Source organism: Halichoerus grypus, chromosome 3 (genome assembly GCF_964656455.1).
Source record: "Halichoerus grypus chromosome 3, mHalGry1.hap1.1, whole genome shotgun sequence".
NCBI lineage: Eukaryota > Metazoa > Chordata > Mammalia > Carnivora > Phocidae > Halichoerus > Halichoerus grypus.
In genome coordinates, this window is record NC_135714.1 from 208,395,755 (window position 1) to 208,414,706 (window position 18,952).

The following is an 18,952-nucleotide window of genomic DNA, read 5'->3' on the forward strand; positions in this document are numbered from 1 at the left end:
GGCGGGTCGGGGCCGCGGCCGGCGCGGGGCGGGGCCCGGGGAGGGCGAGCGCGGAGCCGGGACGGGACGTCGGCGGAGGGGCGGGGCCGCGGCCGGCGTGGGGCGGGGCCCGGGTGGGGCGAGCGCGGAGCAGGGACGGGACGACGGCGGAGGGGCGGGGCCGCGGCCGGCGTGGGGCGGGGCCCGGGGAGGGCGAGCGCGGAGCAGGGACGGGACGTCGGCGGAGGGGCGGGGCCGCGGCCGGGGCGCGGCCGGCGTGGGGCGGGGCCCGGGCAGGGTGCGTACGGAGGTAGGAAGAGGCGGCCGCAGGCTTTCCGGTCGGCCCCTCGTTCGCTGTTGCGCGCCGGCCGGCTGGCCGCTCGGGTCGGTTGGCGGCTGCCTGGTGTCCGAGGGATCCGGCCGCTGCTTCCCTACTTCCGGGGAGCTGTTTCGGGCAGTTCCAGGTGAGACTTAGAGCCGCGAGGCCTCTTGCCCTGCGTGCGCAGACGCCTCCCGGGTGGGGTGACAGGTGTGTGCACGGCCCCCGATTGTGTGGACGCGCCGGGCTGGGGGCGCGGGGCCGGCGGGACCCCGGCCGCCGCCGCCGCGGCTGCTGCGCTGGGCGCGGGTTCGCGGAGCGAGCGGGGGTGGCGGAGGCCGGGCGGGAGAGAGCGGGGCGTCCTCGGCGGGAGGCAGAGCCGCGGCCGCGGGCTCCGTGTCGGGACTTGGGGCGAAGCGGGGCTGGCATCCGAGTGTCGGTGTAGGTCGTTAAGTGCTCCGTGGATGGCGAGTTCCCGTTGTCCGACGTCTGCTGTCAGAGCTATCCGAAAATGTTTAATTGTTTAAGGAAAAAAAATGACACGTGTTAAAGCACAGTTAAGGATACTTTCTTTAGGTTGGGGGTAATTTCCACAGTTGATGTAGGGACCCTGCAACAGGGTTTTGCAGTGGAGAGGGGCAGATTGGACTCAACTGGGAATACAGTGTGGCAATTGGTAATTTAGAGCCAAGGAGCAGAGTTGGGGGGGGGGGTCAGTGGATAGCAAATTACTAGGAGGAAATATGAGGGGTTAGGGGTTGTGAGTGAAATGACCTAATAGGTTTCTTGCTGAAGACCGTCCAGGATTGTGGGATAGTGGAGGATAAGGAATCGGCCCAGGTATGTGGGGGCTAAGGGCAGGCTGCCCCAAAATGTACAATGACATATTAATTTTTTGTTTTAAAGATTTTATTTATTCGTTTGAGACAGAGCGATACAGAGAGCGAGAGCATGAGCAGGGGGAGAGGCAGAAGCAGGCTCGAGGCTTGATCCCAGGACTCTGGGATCATGATCTGAGCCAGAGGCAGACGTTTAACCAGCCACCCAGGCTCCCCGACATATTTATTATCTTAAATAAAAATTACTTAAGAGACAGCCTATGCAAGAAGGACACTCAGACTCCTCTCTTTCTCACTGAAGGCAGGAATTAAATCTGCTATGTGGAAGGTATCATTTCTGTGCTGATGAGAGAACAACTCGCTAAAGCCTAATGGAAGCCATTTTAGGTTTCTAAGTCAACATAACTGCATATGGAGTTTGTTCAAACCGCAAACTTGATTTTTGACCCCCCACACTCTCATTGTACATCTGCTTTGTGAATGAGTAGCCTGAAGGAAAACCATTTTGTCCTTGTGATATCCATCAACACTCCTACTGTCTGCATTCCTTTATGATAAAACTCGTGATTCCTGCCAATGTGTTAATCTATAATCTTTTGAGCTTTTACAAGATGTAGAAAGTATATAACCCTGTAAAAACTGTTTATTCTCCGGAGCGGGTTCTTCTCTGTGAAGAGCGTGTTTCTTTCTTGGGCAGCTGTCTGAACTCGGGCTCGAATGAAACTCTCTCTTACTTTCTTTCTGAAAGGCGTGTGCACTTTGCATCAGCATTTCTTGTTGTAGTCAGCAGGGTATCAGAGCAACTCTGTGAGAACAGCTGCGGGTGTAGTCTGGAACTCAACACTCGGTACCAGCCCCGGACCTCTGTGCCCCTCCGACTTCTCAGCACCTCATGGGTTTGTTGGGTGAGTTCTGATATCCTGACCTCCTCAATTTGAGTTGAGGGGCCTGACTTTTATTCCAGCTGTTGAAGGGTGCTGGTAATGTTCTTTCTTTCTTTCTTTCTTTCTTTCTTAAGATTTACTTATTCATTTTAGAGAGTGGGAGAGAGAGTGCGAACAGGGGACGAGGGAGAGAGAATCTCAAGCAGACTCCCAGCTGAGCGCAGAGCCCAATGTGGGCAGATCCTGGGTCCCTGAGATCATGACCTGAGCCAAAACCAGGAGTCGGATGCCCGACAGACTGAGCCACCCAGGCGGCCTACTGGTAATGTTCTTTAGCTGGGAATAACCTAGAAGGGTTGGAGTCGTTGGGTTGTTTTAACTTGGCATTATACTAATTGATGTTATTGATAAAAGCCTTGAGTAAATTTTCTGGCTAGAAATATGAGAAACTGAGTCATTCAGTTGGAAGAGAAGGACATTTGCTGCTTCTGGCCAAATAGCACTTTCGGGAGACCTCCCAGGAGAGACACCTGGGAAGCCTTGATTGCTGAAGAAGCCCCAGAGCCCACAGAGGCAGCCAGTACCAAAGGGACCGATAGTCCTTAGTTCAGATGAAGCCTCAGAGGGCTATTTGGAGTGTGGGGCCCCTGCACCCTGACGACTATGCCCGTGGGTGGGGTAGACCAGACCTCTGTGGGGCTGGAGTGCCCTCCGCTCACAGGGTGCTGACTGTGCATGTGTGGGTGGGGAGGGTGGGGTGAGGTTGGGACCTGGAACCTGGCGATGTCTGGCCCGGCTGGGTGACAGGAGGACATTGTTGGGGGGCTTCACGGCATCTGCCTTTTTCCAAGCCTTAACCTGCATAATTGGGCCTATCCCTCCTTAGGGCAGACCTGGAAGACTTGGATTGCCCTGCCAGGTTGGGGCCTGCCCACGGCCCGGGGAGCCGGCCAGACGCAGCGCCTGGGAGCCTGTGGGGCAGCCTGCCTGCGGGGTGAGCGACTGGCGCCAGTTGAGAGCTGCCATGTCAGAAGGCGTTTCAGCGGGCGGTCTCCCTCTACCTGGAGGTTGTACAGACAGACTGGGACTCTTAATGTGGTGGAAGTGTTTCAGTATTGGCGCCGACATCTGCCTAATTCATATTCCTGTATTAGAAGAGTGCACGTATTTCACCCAGAATATAATGCTTTAAGTACGTGGACTGCCTTTCTGCAAGGACTGTGTGGTTTCTAGGGTATTCTTCACTAAGACAGTTGGGAGACTGGATTCCTGGTACGCCCGGGACCCCGTGGGCAGCCCCTCAAGTGAAGTGAAGACTGACGCCTCAGAAGTACTTTGGGATGGGAGGGCTCCTTGTGCCCTGATGGTGTTGGGGTGGGTCCAGAGCGAATCATGGCGCCAGGGGCCTGGAGGGCCTGGACCGGCCCCACTGCCCTCATGCGGTGGAAGAGGTGCTGGACTCTGCATACTTGAGCACAAACTGCAGCCAAGCCAGTAACATGGGCACGAGGCAGTGTGTGAGACTGGCCGTTAGGAGCAGGAGGTATCTGCCTCATTTCATCAGTCATCAGGACCACTGAGCGCATTTGCCTTAAGGGCAGAGCTGAAGGCATCTGGTGGGGTGGTGCAGGATGTTCTGGGGACCATCCAAACACAGACCTCTGGGAGCCTTGGGTGTTGGAGGATCCCTGGGCCCAGTGGGGCCTCCGGTTCAAGCTGCCGCCTTTGAAAGCATTTCAGGGAGAAACCACTCTTGACCGTGGTGGTATGTAGGTTTGGGAGTCGCAGCTGCGCCCAACAGCCCACAAGGTTACCGGCAGACAAAGGGTAGGAAGCCAGGAGGGGCCGACTGTGCACCGTCAGGCTGAGCCTAGTTGTCCGGGACCTGCTGTGCTCGCACGGTCAGCGGCTGGCCGAGAGGTGTCTGACTGGGCACGGACAGGCAACCCAGGCCTGAGGGCAATTCATGCAACTGGAAAGACAAACAGGGAGGGAGAGCCTGGCCCTGGAGCAGGCTACGGGTGGACCCCTCTGACCTCAACACAGACCCCAGGGAGCACTGGTTGTTTGAGAAGCCCGGGGACTCATGAAGCCCCCAGTTTCGAAAGGGATCTGTCTGTGCCAGTCTGAAGCTGCTGCCTTTGAAAGAATTTCAGGGAGTAACCACTCTCCACCCTGGGGTGGTGCAGTTTGGGGCATTGGCCTGAGCCCAGTATTCCACGAGGGGCTTGGCCCACAAAGTTGGGGGGGCAGGTGAATGAGGAGGGCTGACTGCACACGCACAGGCTGCTCAGGCCTGGGAGGGAGGCCTGGACTTGGAATGGGACACCATAGGTAGAACCCTGGCCCCAGAGCACGCTTCTGACCCCAGTAGCCCACTATGGCCCTGATTGGCAAGATGTCCTGGCGACACATGGGAGCCTCCTTTGCTGGAGAAGCCTGGGACCCCTCAAGCAGCCAGTCCACCTGGGGATGACTGTGGCCAGGTTCAACCTCCCACCTCAGAAAGATTGTTTTCCTGTCGGCTCCCTCCACCCTGATGCCATTCTGATGCCCTGGGGTCGACTTGGAGCTCCACAGGACTGGAGGCCAAGGTGGGCTGGTGGGCTGGCAAGTTGCAGGTCAGGGAAGCCAGGGACCTGGAAGGGGGGCGGGGAGGCAGCTGTAGGAAGAGGCCATGTCACAGGTGTAGTCTACTATGTGGGTCCCTGAAGTCAGTCTCATTGGAAGTCTTAGCTGACACAGCGGTACATATTTCCACTGGAGGCCGAGCTAGAAGCAGTTGGACTCCCTTGTCAGCACTGGTCCAGAGGCTGCCTGGCTGGTGTATCCTCCCACAAAAGACCCCTGGGAGCCTTGATTGCTGGTAAAGCTGGGGACCCCATCAGGCAGGCAGGCTCGATGGGGACTGACTGCTACCACTTTCAAACTTCCTCCTCTGAAAAATTCTCGGGGGTGGGATCCCTCTGCCCAAGAGGCTCTGTGGGTGGTTGGGGTGTGGGCAGAGCTGCACAGGCAGAGACCCGGCCTCCTCAAAGCAGGTGAAGGGGTGGCTAGGCATGCAGATGCAGGGAGCCAGGGACCTGAAGAGGGCAGGGGTGCGGAGAGGTTGGCTCTTGTGAATGGGTCTTTGGCTATCCAAGTCTTCTGCCTAATTCCCACTCTGTGCTACACAAAGGAGCCTATTTCCCCCTCAAGGTAAAGCTGGAGGAGCATGGACTGCCTTTGCCAAACAGGGCCCGTGGGGCTCTCAGGGTAAAGATGCTTGGGAACCTTGATTCCTGGTAACCCTGGGATGCCATCAGGGTCTGTTGTGGTGGGGACTGACTGTTGACTCAGAAACATTTTGTGTGTAGGGGGGTACCTTCTGCCCTGGGGGGTGTTCAGATGGTTTGAGATCCACTGGAGACCCCAGAGGCCTGGAGGGCCCCGGCTGGCCCCACTGTCCTCAGTGGGGGAGAGGTGGAAGTGGGGGGCACTATGAGACTTGCACAAGGCAGGGGACCCAGAGCCCGAGGGGCAAGGCAGGTGTTGTGAGTGGGTGGTTGAGGGTATGAAGGGTCTGCCTCATTTTCATCATTGAACCTTGCTCTGAGGGCAGAGCTTGAGGAATCTGGTGAGCCCTCCTGCCCCCCGGATGAGCCTTTGTGGGATTGTCTGAGGGACCTACCAAACACAGACCTCTGGGAGCCTGGGGTGTTGGATGCTCCCTGGGCCCAATCAAGCATGCAGTCCAAAAGGAGTCTGTCTCTGGCCAGTTTCAAGCTACCACCTTTGAAAGAATTTGGGGGAGTAAGCTATCTTGACCCCAGGCTGTGCAGGTCTAGGGGAGCTGGCCTGAGCCCAACAGGCCAAGAGGAAATCAGCAGACTCCTGGGTGCCTTTCACATATGGGCCTGTTGGGCCTCACTCTCTTGCCCACATGGGTTTTTAATAGACCAGGCAGGCCTTTTCTAGGGACTGGTTTAAGGAGGAGAACTCTCTTCTTTTCTGAGCAAGATTATCTCAGAGTGTAGGGTAAGTTGTGTCCCCAAAGAGGGAGAGGTCTATGTCCCAACCTCAGGACCTCATTTGGAAGTAGAACCTTTGATGTAAGTGGGTAATAGGAGCCGCTGAGGCTGGGACTTCTAGTATTATGTTGAACAATAATGGTGGGGGTGGACATCCCTGTCGTGTTCCTGACCTTAAAGGAAAAGCTTTCAGTTTTTCCCCATTGATAATGATACTCGCTGTGTGCTTTTCATAGATGGCTTTTATGATATTTAGGTATGTTCCCTATATCTCTGTACTTTGAAGAGTTTTAATCAGGAAAGGATGCTGTATTTTGTCAAATGCTTTCTCTGCATCGATTGAGAGGATCATATGGTTCTTGTCTTTTCTCTTATTGATGTGCTCTATCACATTGATTGATTTCTGACTGTTGAACCACCCTTGCATCCCAGGAATAAATCCCACCTTGTGAATAATCCTTTTGATGTACTGTTGGATCCTATTGGTTAGGATCTTGTTGAGTATTTTGGCATCCATGTTCATCAGGGATATTGGTCTATAATTCTCCTTTTCGATGGGGTCTTTGGTTTTGGGATCAGGGTAATGCTGGCCTCATAGAATGAGTTTGGAAGTTTTCTTTCTATTTCTATTTTTTGAAACAGCTTCAGTAGAATAGGTATTATTTCTTCTTTAAATGTTTGGTAGAATTCCCCTGGGAAGCCATCTGGCCCTGGACTCTTGTTTTTTGGGAGGTTTTTGATTACTTCTTCAAATTTCCTTGCTGGTTATTGGTCTGTTCAGATTGTCTCTTTCTTCCTGTTTCAGTCTTGGTAGTTTATAAGTGTCCAGGAATGCATCTATTTCTTCTAGATTGCTTAATTTGTTGGCATATAGTTGCTGGTAATAATTTCTAATAGTTGTTTCTGTTTCCTTGAAGTGTTAGTCGTGATCTCTCCTGTTTCATTCATGATTTTGTTTCTTTGGGTCCTTTGTCTTTTCTTTTGAATAACTCTGGCCAGTGGTTTATTGATCTTATTAATTCTTTCAAAGAACCAGCTTCTAGTTTCGTTGTTCTGGTCTACTGTTTTTCTGGTTTCTTTTTCATTGATTTCTGCTCTAATCTTTATTATTTCTCTTCTCCTGTTTGGGTTAGGCCTTATTTGCTGTTCTTTCTCCAGATCCTTTAGGTGTAAGGTTAGCTTGTGCACATGGGATTTTTCTAATTTTTTGAGAGAGGCTTGGATTTTCCTCTTAGGACTGCCTTGTGTTTTCATTAGTTGGTTTCAATGAATTGTTTAAGTTCTTTAATTTACTGATTGACCCAGTCATTCTTGAGCAGGACGCTCTTTAACATCCCAGTGTTTGAGTTCCTTCCAAATTTCTTCTTGTGGTTGAGTTCCAGTTTCACAGCATTGTGGTCTGAAAATACGCAGGGAATCATTTCAGTCGTTTGGTATTGGTTGAGACCTGATTTGTGACCCAGTATGTGTTCTATTCTGGAGAAAGTTCCATGTGCACTTGAGAAGAATGAGTATTCTGTTGTGTTAGGGTGGATTGTTCTGTATATATCTACGAAGTCCATCTAGTCCAATGTGTCATTCAGAGCTCTTGTTTCTTTGTTGATCTTCTGCTTAGATGATCTGTCCATTGCTGTGAGTGGAGTGTTGAGGTCTGCTACTATTAATGTATTATTATTAATATGTTTCTTTTTTTTTTGTTATTAATTGGTTGTATAATTGGCTGCTCCCATGTTGGGGGCATATTTAATCTTCTTGTTGGATAGACCCTTTAAGTGTGATATAGTGTCTCCCTACATCTCCTACTACAGTCTTGGTTTAAAATCTAATTTTTCTGATATGAGAATTGCTACCCCACCTTTCTTTTGAGGTCCATTAGTGTGGTAAATGGTTCTCCATCCCCTCACTTTCCATCTGGAGGTGTCTTTAGGTTCAAAATGAGTCTCTTGTAGACAGCATATGGATGGGTCCTGCTTTTTTAATCCAATCTGCAAACCTGTGTCTTTTCATGGGAGCATCCAGTCCATTTACATTTTTTTTTTTTAAAGATTTTATTTATTTATTTGACACAGAGAGAGAAAGCACAAGTAGGCAGAGAGGCAGGCAGAGAGAGAGGGAGAAGCAGGTTCTCCACTGAGCAGGGAGCTGGACGTGGGGCTCGATCCCAGGACCCAGGGATCATGACCTGAGCTGAAGGCAGCCGCTTAACCGACTGAGCCACCCAGGTGCCCCTCAGTCCATTACATTGAGTAACTATTGAAAGATATGAATTTAGTGCCATTGTATTGCTTGTAAGTTCCCTGTTTCTATAGATTTTCTATTTATTTCTGGTTTATGTGACTCTTGGGGTGTCACTTACAGAATCTCCCTTAATATTTCTTGTAGATCTGATTTGGTGGTTGCATATTCGTTCAGTTTCTGCCTGTCCTTGAAGCTCTTTATCTTTCCATCCATTCTGAATGACAGCCTTGCTGGGTAAAGTATTCTTGGCTGCATGTTCTTCTCATTTAGTACCCTGAATATGTCTTGCCAGCCCTTTCTGGCTTACCAGGTCTCTGTGAATAGGTCTGATGTTACTCTGATGTTGCTTCCTCCCTACGTAAGAAATCTCTTCCCCCCGCTTTGGGGCGCCTGGGTGGCTCAGATGGTTAAGCGTCTGCCTTCGGCTCGGGTCATGATCCCAGGGTCCTGGGATCAAGCCCCACATCGGGCTCCTGGCTCAGCGGGGAGCCTGCTTCTCCCTCTCCCTCTGCCTCTCTCCCTGCTCATGCTCTCTCTCTCTGTATCTCTGTGTCTCAAATGAATAAATAAAATCTTTAAAAAAAAAAAAAAAAGAAATCTCTTCCCCCTAGCTGCTCTCAGGATAGCTACTTTGGCTCTAAGATTTGCAAGCTTCACAGTTATATGTCGGGGTGTTGATCTTTTTAAATTGATTTTGGGAGGGGTCTTCTCTGCCTCTTGGACGTGAATGCTTGTTTCCTTCCCCAGATTAGGGAAATTCTCAGTTATAATTTGTTCAAATACATCTTCTAGTCCTCTCTCTCCACTCCCTCAGGGATCCCAATAATTCTGACATTGGAATGTTTCATGGCATCATTGATCTCTCTAAGTCTATTTTCATGAGCTGCCTATCTCTATTTTCCTCAGCTTCCTTCCTATCAGCTTAATTTCTAGATCACTGATTTGCTCTTTTGCCTCATTTACCCTCGCTGTTAGAGTATCCATTTTAGACTGCATCTCATTCATAGCATTTTTAAGTTCGGCCTGATTAGATCTCATTTCTGCCCTTAGAGATTCTATATTGTCGTTAATGTTTTATTCAAGCCTAGCTATTGACTTTATGTTTGCTGTCCTGAATTCTATCTCTGACATCTGGCTTAGATCCATATCCATTAGTTCTCTGGCAGAGGACATTGTCTCTGTTTCTTTTCTTTGTTGAAAGTTCCTCCTTCTAGGCATTCTGTCGAGGGATGGTTGAGTGAATGAGCAAGTCCAAAATATCAACCATGACCCCAGCTAGATGTACCCTAGCAAAATCTGGAGCAGTCAGAGCCACCACCAAAAAACAAAGCCAAAATGAAACACAAGAATAAAATTGAAAATTTTTAAAAAAGGGAGGAGGGGAAGGGGGCCTATAATCTCTCAGAGTGGACAAAGCAGGGTGTTTCAGTTGTTATTGCATGTATTTTGGTCTGTGTGTTAGAGGACACTATGTCCCAAAATTACTAGGAAAGTAAGATTTGTATATATAAAAAGGTAAAACTGACTAGAGTGAAAAATGGGCTAAAATAAAGCATATATCTATAAAAAATATAGGTGTGTAAAAATAGAAGTTAAAGAGCGAGTATGAAAATTGAGTTGATATAATAGACATCTAGTTGAAATGAGAAAGCAAAAAGAAAAATACAACAGAAAAAAGCATGACAAAAGGGAAAAAAAGAAAGAAAAGAAGAATTATATCTGAAGAATAATTAAGTCGTGAGGCCACACCTGGAGCTCAATATACAATTTTCCCCTGGCGTTGGGAATTTACAGTCTTACGGGGTCCATAGGGTTGTCGTCCACTTGTTCTTCCAGCCTGTCTTCTGGGGGAGGGGCCTGCCCGCTGTTTCTCAGGTAACCCTGCCTGTGCACAGTTGCCCCGTCCCCTGTCAGATGGATGGGCTCAGTGGAAACTGGTCTTCTGTGTGGCTTTTGTTCCCTGGGGGCTTTCCGCTTCTCTTCAGAGGATCAGAGCAAAAATGGCCACAGCCAAACCTCTGGCCCAGAGCAGAAAAATCTCAGTCTGCCCTCTTTAATAGACCCTCCAGGACACAGTCTCCACTTTTGCATGTGCCGCTGAAAACTGCCGCCTCTCACGGTGCACGCTCACAGCTACTCTCTCAGAAGTGTTTTCAGGGGCCCAGGAGAGCCTCTGCCCTTTGTGCTTCTAAAACCGTGAGTGGCTGAGTGCTCTGCCCACCTGAAGTTCCACCCTAGAGCCCCTTTCCGGTCACTACTGCTCTGCGGGTTTTTACCCAGTTTCAGGTGCAGGTTCCAGATTTTTTCAGGTTGTTCAAGGAAAGAGCAGTTAACGACTAGCCCAGCTTGTGGTTTATGGCGATCTGAGCGGAGAGCCCCTTGCTGGGCTTACTGACCATAACCTACTTCCTGGCCCCAATGCTCAGGCCCTCTGCCCTTTCAGGAATCTCCTTTTGTTCTGTGGTCCCTTGTAACCTGAGACCACAATGCCCTACCTGGAATTCCGCCTTTTCATTTCCTGAGCCGCTTTCAGAGAGGGATGTCTCTTACTACAACAGATTTCTCAGGGTTCTGATTTTGTGCTCTGGTGTTATATCACTTTCCAGGAAGCAGCTTAGGGAGGTTCCCTCCCCCTTCTGTTTATCTTCCGATTATCTCCCTGCAGATTCATGACTCTGCACGTCCTACCTTGCAAAAAGTGCTTTTCTGCTTGTAGAGATCCAGATATATTTCTTACATCTCAGGCTGATTTCATGAGTGATAAAAATGGTTTGACAGACATCCAGGTAAATTCAGGGACCAGTTGAAACAGGGTCCCCTAGTCCTCCGCTATCTTGCCTCCTCCCTACAGACCTCTTTTGAAAGGCTCCTTGTGAATGAGCCCGTCGGGACTTCCTGGCAGCATGCCCCTCCCTGGAAAGAGGGATACCATAGCCCCATGCTCTCCACAGGACGGAAGTGCAGCAGGACTCCTAGAGCTAGAACCAGCTCCACTAGTACCTGCAGAATTAGGGGCAATGCCGGGCTCAGAGGAGGAGCCAGCAGCAGCCCTGGCTCGAGCATGAGCTCCGATGTTACAGCCGAAGCCAGCAGGACTCTTGCACCGGCTCCAGAGGACAGGGAGATCTGGGACAAGCTCCAGAGGTAGAACACACTCCAGCAGCAGCACCACCAAAACTGGAGGCAGAAAACACTAGTCTCTGCTCAGACACAAAGGCCAGAAATAGAGGCAGTTTTACCACCAACTCCCATGAAAGCTCCAGCGATACTTCTCTAGCACCAGATCTAGAGCTAGATCGAGGTCGAGTCAGAGAAAGGTCCAGAACTCGCTTTGGCACACCAGTTCCCAGCTGGAGCCTGGCCAGCTCCAGAGCCAACACCAGCCACAACCGGTGCTCTGATTCCTACACACAAGCTACCAGTAGCTCAAGCACCACCAGCAGCAGCAACTCCAGACACAGAGACTGCGGGGCCACCAATTCTGGGGTCAGCCTGCTGCCCGCTCCAGAGCTGGAGCCAACGCAAGACTCCGAGCTGGACCGGCTCCACAGGCAGCTCCCGCGGCACCTCCGACCCGGAGCCAGTGCTGGCTCCCCCTGCAGAGCTAGAGCCAGGGGCCTCTGCGCAGCAAGACCCAATCCAGCACCAGCTCCGGAGCTAGAGCCAGCTCCGGCCCCACCTCCCGGAGCAGCTGATGAGCTACATCCAGGGCCAGTTCCAGTACCAGAGTCGGCCTGTCCTCACCAGTGAAGGCATTCCTTTTCTTCTCTTTTGGCTTTTTTTTTTTCTCTTCATGTTGCCAGGTATATTTCTAATTTAAGATAAAATAAACTTTATCTTTTTTTTTTTTTTTTTTTTAAGATTTTATTTATTTGACAGAGAAAGCACAAGCAGAGGGAGAGAGAGGGAGAAGCAGGCTCCCTGCCGAGCAAGGAGCCTGATGTGGGACTCGATCCCAGGACCCTGGGATCACGACCCGGGCCGAAGGCAGCCGCTTAACCGACTGAGCCACCCAGGCGTCCCATAAACTTTATCTTTTTAAACATTTAAAATTGTACAATTCACTGACATTAACTACTTTTCCCATGCTATGCACCATCACCGTTATCCAGTTCCAAAACATTCCCATCACCCCAGAGAGAAACCCCACACCCACTAAGCAGTCAGTCATTTGTCATTCCCTACCTCCCCTGCTCCCTGGCAACCACTAATCTGGCACCTGTCCCTACTCGTTTACCTATGATGAATTTTTCATGGGATCATACAGCGTGTGGTATTTTGCATCTAGTTTCTCCCACTCAGTATAATGTTCTTGAAGTTCACCCAGGTGACAGCGAGTACTAATACTTCATTCCTGTTATGGCTGAATGAATTCCATTGTATGAACACCCCTCATTGTGTTTATCCATTCAACTGTGGATGGACATGTGGGTTGTTTTCATCTTTTGGTTATTGTGAATAGTGCTGCTATGAATATTTATGTGCAGGCTTATGTTCGAGTACCTGTATTCAATTCCTTTGGTTAGATACTGAGTGGAATTGGGTCAAATGAGAATGGTATGCTTAACATTTGGAGGACGTTCTACACCCTTTGCCACAGTGGCTCTACCATTTTACATCTCCCCCAGCAGTGTATGAGGGTTCCTATTTCTCAAAATCCTCTCTAACACTTGTTATTTCTGTTTATTCAGTATAGCCCACCCCTGCCCGGCACGGAAAGTACATCATTATGGTGTTGGCTTGCATTTCCCTACTATCTAATGATGATCATCTTCCCATGTGCTTAGTGGTCTGTCTGTGTATCTTCTTTGGAGAAATGTCTACTATTTTAATGGGATTGTTTATGTTCTTAAGTTGTAGGAGTTCTTTATATATTCTAGATGCAAGACCCTTATCAGATTTATGATTTGCAAATATTTACTACCATTTTTTGGGGGGGTTTTCTTTACAGTCTCTTGAGATTGTCCTTTCATTCACAAACGTTTTTAGCAATGATGAAGTCCTGTGTCTCTGTTTTTTCTGTTGTTGCTTGTGCTTGGGTGCCATATTAGAGACACCATTGCCAAATCCAAGGGAATGAAGATTTACCCCATGTGCTCTTAGTTTATTTCTAGGGTGTTAAGAGTTTTCTTTCTTTTTTTTTTTTTTTAAAGATTTTATTTATTCATTTGAGAGAGAATGAGATAGAGAGAAAGCATGAGAGGGGGGAGGGTCAGAGGGAGAAGCAGACTTCCCGCTGAGCAGGGAGCCCGATGCGGGACTCGATCCCGGGACTCCAGGATCATGACCTGAGCTGAAGGCAGTCGCTTAACCAACTGAGCCACCCAGGCGCCCCTAGAGTGTTAAGAGTTTTCGCTCTTAGATTTGGTTTTTGATTCATTTGGAGTTAACTTTTTTACATGGTGTAAGGTAATGTTGTGACTTCACTCTTTTGTATGTGGATATCCAGTTTCCCAACACCAGTTTTTGCCTCATTGAATGATCTTGGTCTCCATGTTGGAAAACAACTGACCGTACATGTTTGTATTCCTTGATTCTCAGTGGTATTCCATTGACTCCTAAGTGTTGGTCTTCTCTGCTCGTACCTTGGAGGAAATATTATAATCTCAAACAGTTTTTTTAATTCTTAGGATCATTTGATATAAGCTCATGTCATATATAAATACACTTTTCCTTCTTCCTTTCCATTTGGGGGCTTTTAATTATGCATCTTGTATAATTGCTCTGACCAGACTTCCATGACACATTGAAATGAAGTGGTGGAAGTGGGCATCCTTGACTTATTTATCATCTTAAGGAGAAAACTCTCAGTCTTTCACCACTGAGAATGATATACATATGAGTTTTTTCATAAATATTCTTTACCATAATTTTTAAAAAACTCATTTATTTTAGAGAGCGAGAGAGTGCACGAACCAGAGAGCAGGAAGGGGCAGAGGGAGAGAATCTCCAAACAGACTCCCCACTGAGTGCAGAGCCCTCCCTGGAGCTCAGTCTCACCACCCAGGAGATCATGACCTGAGCCCAAACCTAGAGTCGGACACTGAACCCACTGAGCCACCCAGGCACCCCTCTTTTATCACAATTTAATCTTCTATTTCTATTTTATTGAGAGCACTTGTTATGAAAAGGTTTGGCTTTTGTTGAAGCTTATCCTACATCAGTTGAGACAATCATGTTTCTTATTGATGTGGTATATGACATTAATTACCTACATTGAACAGCCTTTGCATTCCTGGCGTAAATCATACTTGGTCATGTATAGTCCTGTCAATGTGCTGCTAGATTCTGTCCGCTAGAATTCTGTTCAGGATTTTTACATCTCTCTTCATAATGGATTTTGGCCTGCAGTTGTCTTTTCTTGTAAGGTCTTTGTCAGTCTTTGGAGTCAGGACAATGCTGGCATTATAAGGTGACGTGGGAAGTGTTCCCTCCTCTTGTACTTTATGCAGAATTTTAGAAGCATTGATGTTACATCTTCTTTAAATGTGTAGGACAAATCACCAGGGAGAGCATCAGGTTCTGGGCTTTTCTTTGTTGGGAAGTTCTCATTACTGCTTCAGTCTCTTTACTTATTATAGGTCTACTCAGGGTTTCCATTTCTTCTGGAGGCAGTTTTGGTAGTTTGTGTGCTTCTCAGAATTTATCTGCTTCATCTTAGTGAGCCAGTTTGTTGGTATAAAGTGGTTCCATTTTTGTCTCTTTTATCAATTTGGTAAATCTCAAAAAGAAAGAACTATTGTTTTCACTAATTTTCTTGAGTGCTCTTCTCTTCCATATATCTCTGCTCTAATCCTCACAGTTTCTTTTGCTCTACTAACTTTGATCTTCTTCTTCTCCTCCCCCTCCTCCCCCTCCTTCCTCTTCTTCTTCTCCTTCTCCCCCTCCTCCTTCTCATTCTTCTTCTTAACCAGAGGAACCCAATAGCAGTAACAGACACCAGCCAGTCAGAAGGCCACCATCTAGGTCTGGGTTGTTGGGTAGAGAAGCAATTACAGACTGGAGTGGATCAGTCTACCTGGGCAATTTCTACCTCACCTGGCATTCCAGGCCACCCCCAGACTGTAATTTCAGGCTGAACCTCTCCTACTGCAAGGTATGATGTCCAGCAATAGACTGGGCTTCCCATGGACGAATCACAGCCTTGAGCAACTTCTGTGCTCTGGGAACAAGAAGACTAGCTGAATTTTGCCAAGGAGCACTGTCCATGGGTAGGAAACCCTATGTAGTACTGGGCATTGTCTTTTGTGCACTTCTTTCACACCTTCCCATGTGGGGGTCACTGCCACCTGTGTCCATGGATACCCAGGTTGTCTGAGCACCCATTCACCCAGGGTGTCTGATCAATGCAATGTTAACCCTTCAATTCCACCACCAGACACCCAACACTGCACCGAAGACCAAAAGGAGCCCTCACTCCAAGTCCTGTGAGCAGCTCAGATGCAGCCCCTACCTAAGCAGTAGGGACATTGCCTGCCTACTCTGCATGCACTCAACCAGCAACTCCAGCCGGATGTGGAGGAGATCAACATGCTTTGTCCCAGGGTCCCTGATGGCCAGGAAAAGAAGGTGACCTCCTTACCCTTTCTCCCTGACAGACATCCCTACCTGGAGCCTGGGTCCCCACTCCATACCCACAAGAAGCCAGGCATACTCAGTCTCTAGAAGCCTCTGGGCTATGCTGGCATGGAGTGCCCTGCACAATCCAGTGTTTCTGCTGATCTTGCAATTCCTCTCATTCTGGAGTTGACCTCCCAGTCGTCCCTGGAGACCTCAGGCACCATCTCAGCCTCAGACAGCACCTCCTCCTCCTCCTCAGTCTCCACCACATCCGTGGCAGCCTTGGGCTCACACGAGCTCTGTGTCTCAGGGTCAGCAACCGCAGCTCCTTGCTGCCGCTCTCCATCCAGCAGGTGGGCGATGCTGCCTCATCCCCATCAGCCTGGACATGAAGATTGGCACCAAGTACAAGAGCTTCCTGCTGAACTGGGCATGTGGGGCATCCCTTTGGTCCCCTCACTCAGACCTCTCTGGGTACTGACCTCACTGGAACAACTACTCTGACAAGAAGCCATGTCTGGACCTTCTAGGCGGCATGCCCAGGCCTGGAAGGACGCAGACGACCACCACGAACGCCACTCTACACTGGAGGAAACTGAGGCAGCTTCAACACCCCTGGCTGGTGCTTGGATACCCATGCTTGAGTGGGGGCAATAACATGCCCACCAAGCTCCTTCCAAATCTAGGGTGCTGTGGCTCTGATAAGACTGCCCGGATTGTGTCCCCTGAACCCCCCAACCCGCAGTGTCCCCTGACTCCTTGCCCGACATCCAGAGAGCCCTGCGTGATCTGGTAGGTGCTCTTCCCAGCGTGCACTCCTCACCCCAACCAGCCTCCTCCAGGGAGCCTGCCAAGCCTTTGCCCCTCAGAGCCCCCTGCCATCCCTCCCCATGGCCCCCATCCAGGATGGCCTCACCTCCGAGGCTGGGCTCAAAGGCCACTTCCTCAGGCTTCTGTGCAAGCTCAGGCTTTGGGTCAGATTGACCTGGGTTCAAATCCACAGCAGGGCCATGTCACAGCCCTGTGACTGGCAAGCTCCTATGGGAACTCTTGGGACCTCAGGTTTCTACTTTGAAGATGGGGTCAGTGACTCCCGCCTCAGGAGGATGTGTTGGGGATTAAAGCAGGGAGATGAAGGTGTTTGAGTGCCGGATTTTGGGGAGTGGGGGTGCTGCCAGGAAGACAGGGGGAGGGGATGTAGAGGAGGAAAAGGCGGCCTGACCTCCTCCCTGCCCAGACGTGTCCCCATCACCCTCCCCTGACCCCGCCATGCACCGAGACGAACACTGGAGTGGAACGTGGGGGCCAGGACGGCAGGGTGGGGGGTATATTTCATTTCTCTTTAGTCCCCAGGTCTCCATGTCCACTCAGTCCAGCGGCCCTGCCTGGTGGGAGTGGGGCTGGCCCCGGCCTAAGAGGACGTGAGGGTCACTGAGCAGGCAGTGGAGATAGGGACACGTGGGACCAACCCCACAGGGAGCACCTTGGTGTTGCGCATGCCTGCTGGGAGGTGGGGTCCCGCGCAGGCGCTGTCTGCTGGGCCGTGTGCGCCTGCGCAGGATCCACCTGCCTCCGACCGACCGTTGGTGGGAGGACCCCCCCCCCACCCAGAGTGCACCTGCGCCACGTCCACCCAAAAGGTGGGAGCCGACCGGCCACGCCGAACCACACTAATGAAGTTCCTCCTCCAACCCCTCATGGGACAGTCGGCAAACAGGGCAGGAGAGGCAGGGACTGGCCTGGGACCCACCAGGTGAGCAGATGCTAGAGGAACAGGGAGGGTTCCAGCTTCCGAGGCCAAGCTTCACCTCCCATGGGTTTCCTTTGGGAATGAGGGCCCCTAAGATCCGGGGGACCCCTGCCCACACTCCCATGTGGGGCCCTTTCCTCTGGTCATCCTCGCATGGGCACACGTACACACAAGGCTCTGTGCACACACACACACACACACACACACACACACACTAACTCCCCAGGGGGGTCAAAGGGGGCGTGGACCCTGGAGGTGACAAGGGGGAAAGAAGAAGGAGGTTGGAGGCAGCTGGGCCGTGGGGTGCGGGCATTGTCTCCTGGGAACATGCCCGGGGCTGTAGCATGGGGCTCGGGGGAGACATGCCAGGCTGATGGCCAGGGCGTCCCCAAGATGCCCAAGGGCTGTCACAGGCACCCGCATTCTAGAGACAGCCCCTTCCTACTCAGGTCACTTGGCGGGAGATGCTCCAATCCTGCTGTATTCTGATGTCCCCAGGATGTGGTCTCAGCAAAGCCGACAGTGAGAGCCGTTTCCTACACTGCAGACCTGGGGTCGGGTCTCACCCCTGACACCTCTGGCCATTTGCCTGGAGGGACCCAAAGGTAACACAGGGAGGCCCAGAGCCAGCCAGGCCAGCCAGACACCGCTGTGATCCGACCGTGCAGCCCAGCTCCCCTCCTGTGTGTGTGTGTGCAGAGGTCTCAGGCAGGGTAGCCCACCCTGAGCAGGAGCAGGGTGATGAGGTATCAGAGCCCGGTGGGTGGGTCATGTTCACACCCCAGGTCAAGGCTGGCTGGATGGGACGGGGTGTGCTGGGGCGGCATCCTTCTCCCCAGGGTTTATCCCAAGCCCTGTAGGTATATATCACTGCATCCTAGGTGCAGGACTGTGATCTGGGAGCAGCAGGGTGAGTGGGTAAAGAACAGTGAGGATGGCTGGGCAGGGCTGTGACGCCTCCGAGCCAGCTACTGGTCCCTGTCTTTGCAGAGCCCCATGGAAGCTGCATTGTTTCCTGCTCCTGCACCTGGCTCCTCACAATGGGCAGACACGCCGTTTGGAGGCATCTCCCTCCCTCCAGAGCTGCTGATGCAATGGGTGAAGTGGCCTGCAGCTCAGAAGCAGCTGCTGCAGGTGGCCCCCAGCTGCAGGTGGTCTGTCCTCTGGCTCTGGAGTTGCGCTGGCTCCCACTCCTGGACTTGGCTCCTCGAAATCTGCAGTCGGACACGTCTCTGATGGGTCAGATGCGTTCACAGCTGCGAGAGGAGAAAAGCTCACCCCCGTGCCTGCTCTCCGTGGGCCTTTGCAGAGACAGAGCCCAGCCCAGGGCCTCCCAGAGAAGCCACAGCCAGGAAGGAGCCCTCATGGGGCCG

At 51.0% G+C, this 18,952-nt stretch overlaps 1 long non-coding RNA gene across 1 annotated transcript; it reads left to right on the top strand.

Annotated features, from left to right (window-relative positions):
• The first annotated feature begins 252 nt into the window (after positions 1-252).
• On the top strand, positions 253-15,641 carry LOC118551639 (uncharacterized). The gene is made up of 5 exons (XR_013446684.1): positions 253-443; positions 1,886-2,042; positions 2,175-2,343; positions 2,908-13,384; positions 13,608-15,641. It is a non-coding gene; the product is annotated as an uncharacterized LOC118551639 (long non-coding RNA).
• The last annotated feature ends 3,311 nt before the right edge of the window (positions 15,642-18,952 follow it).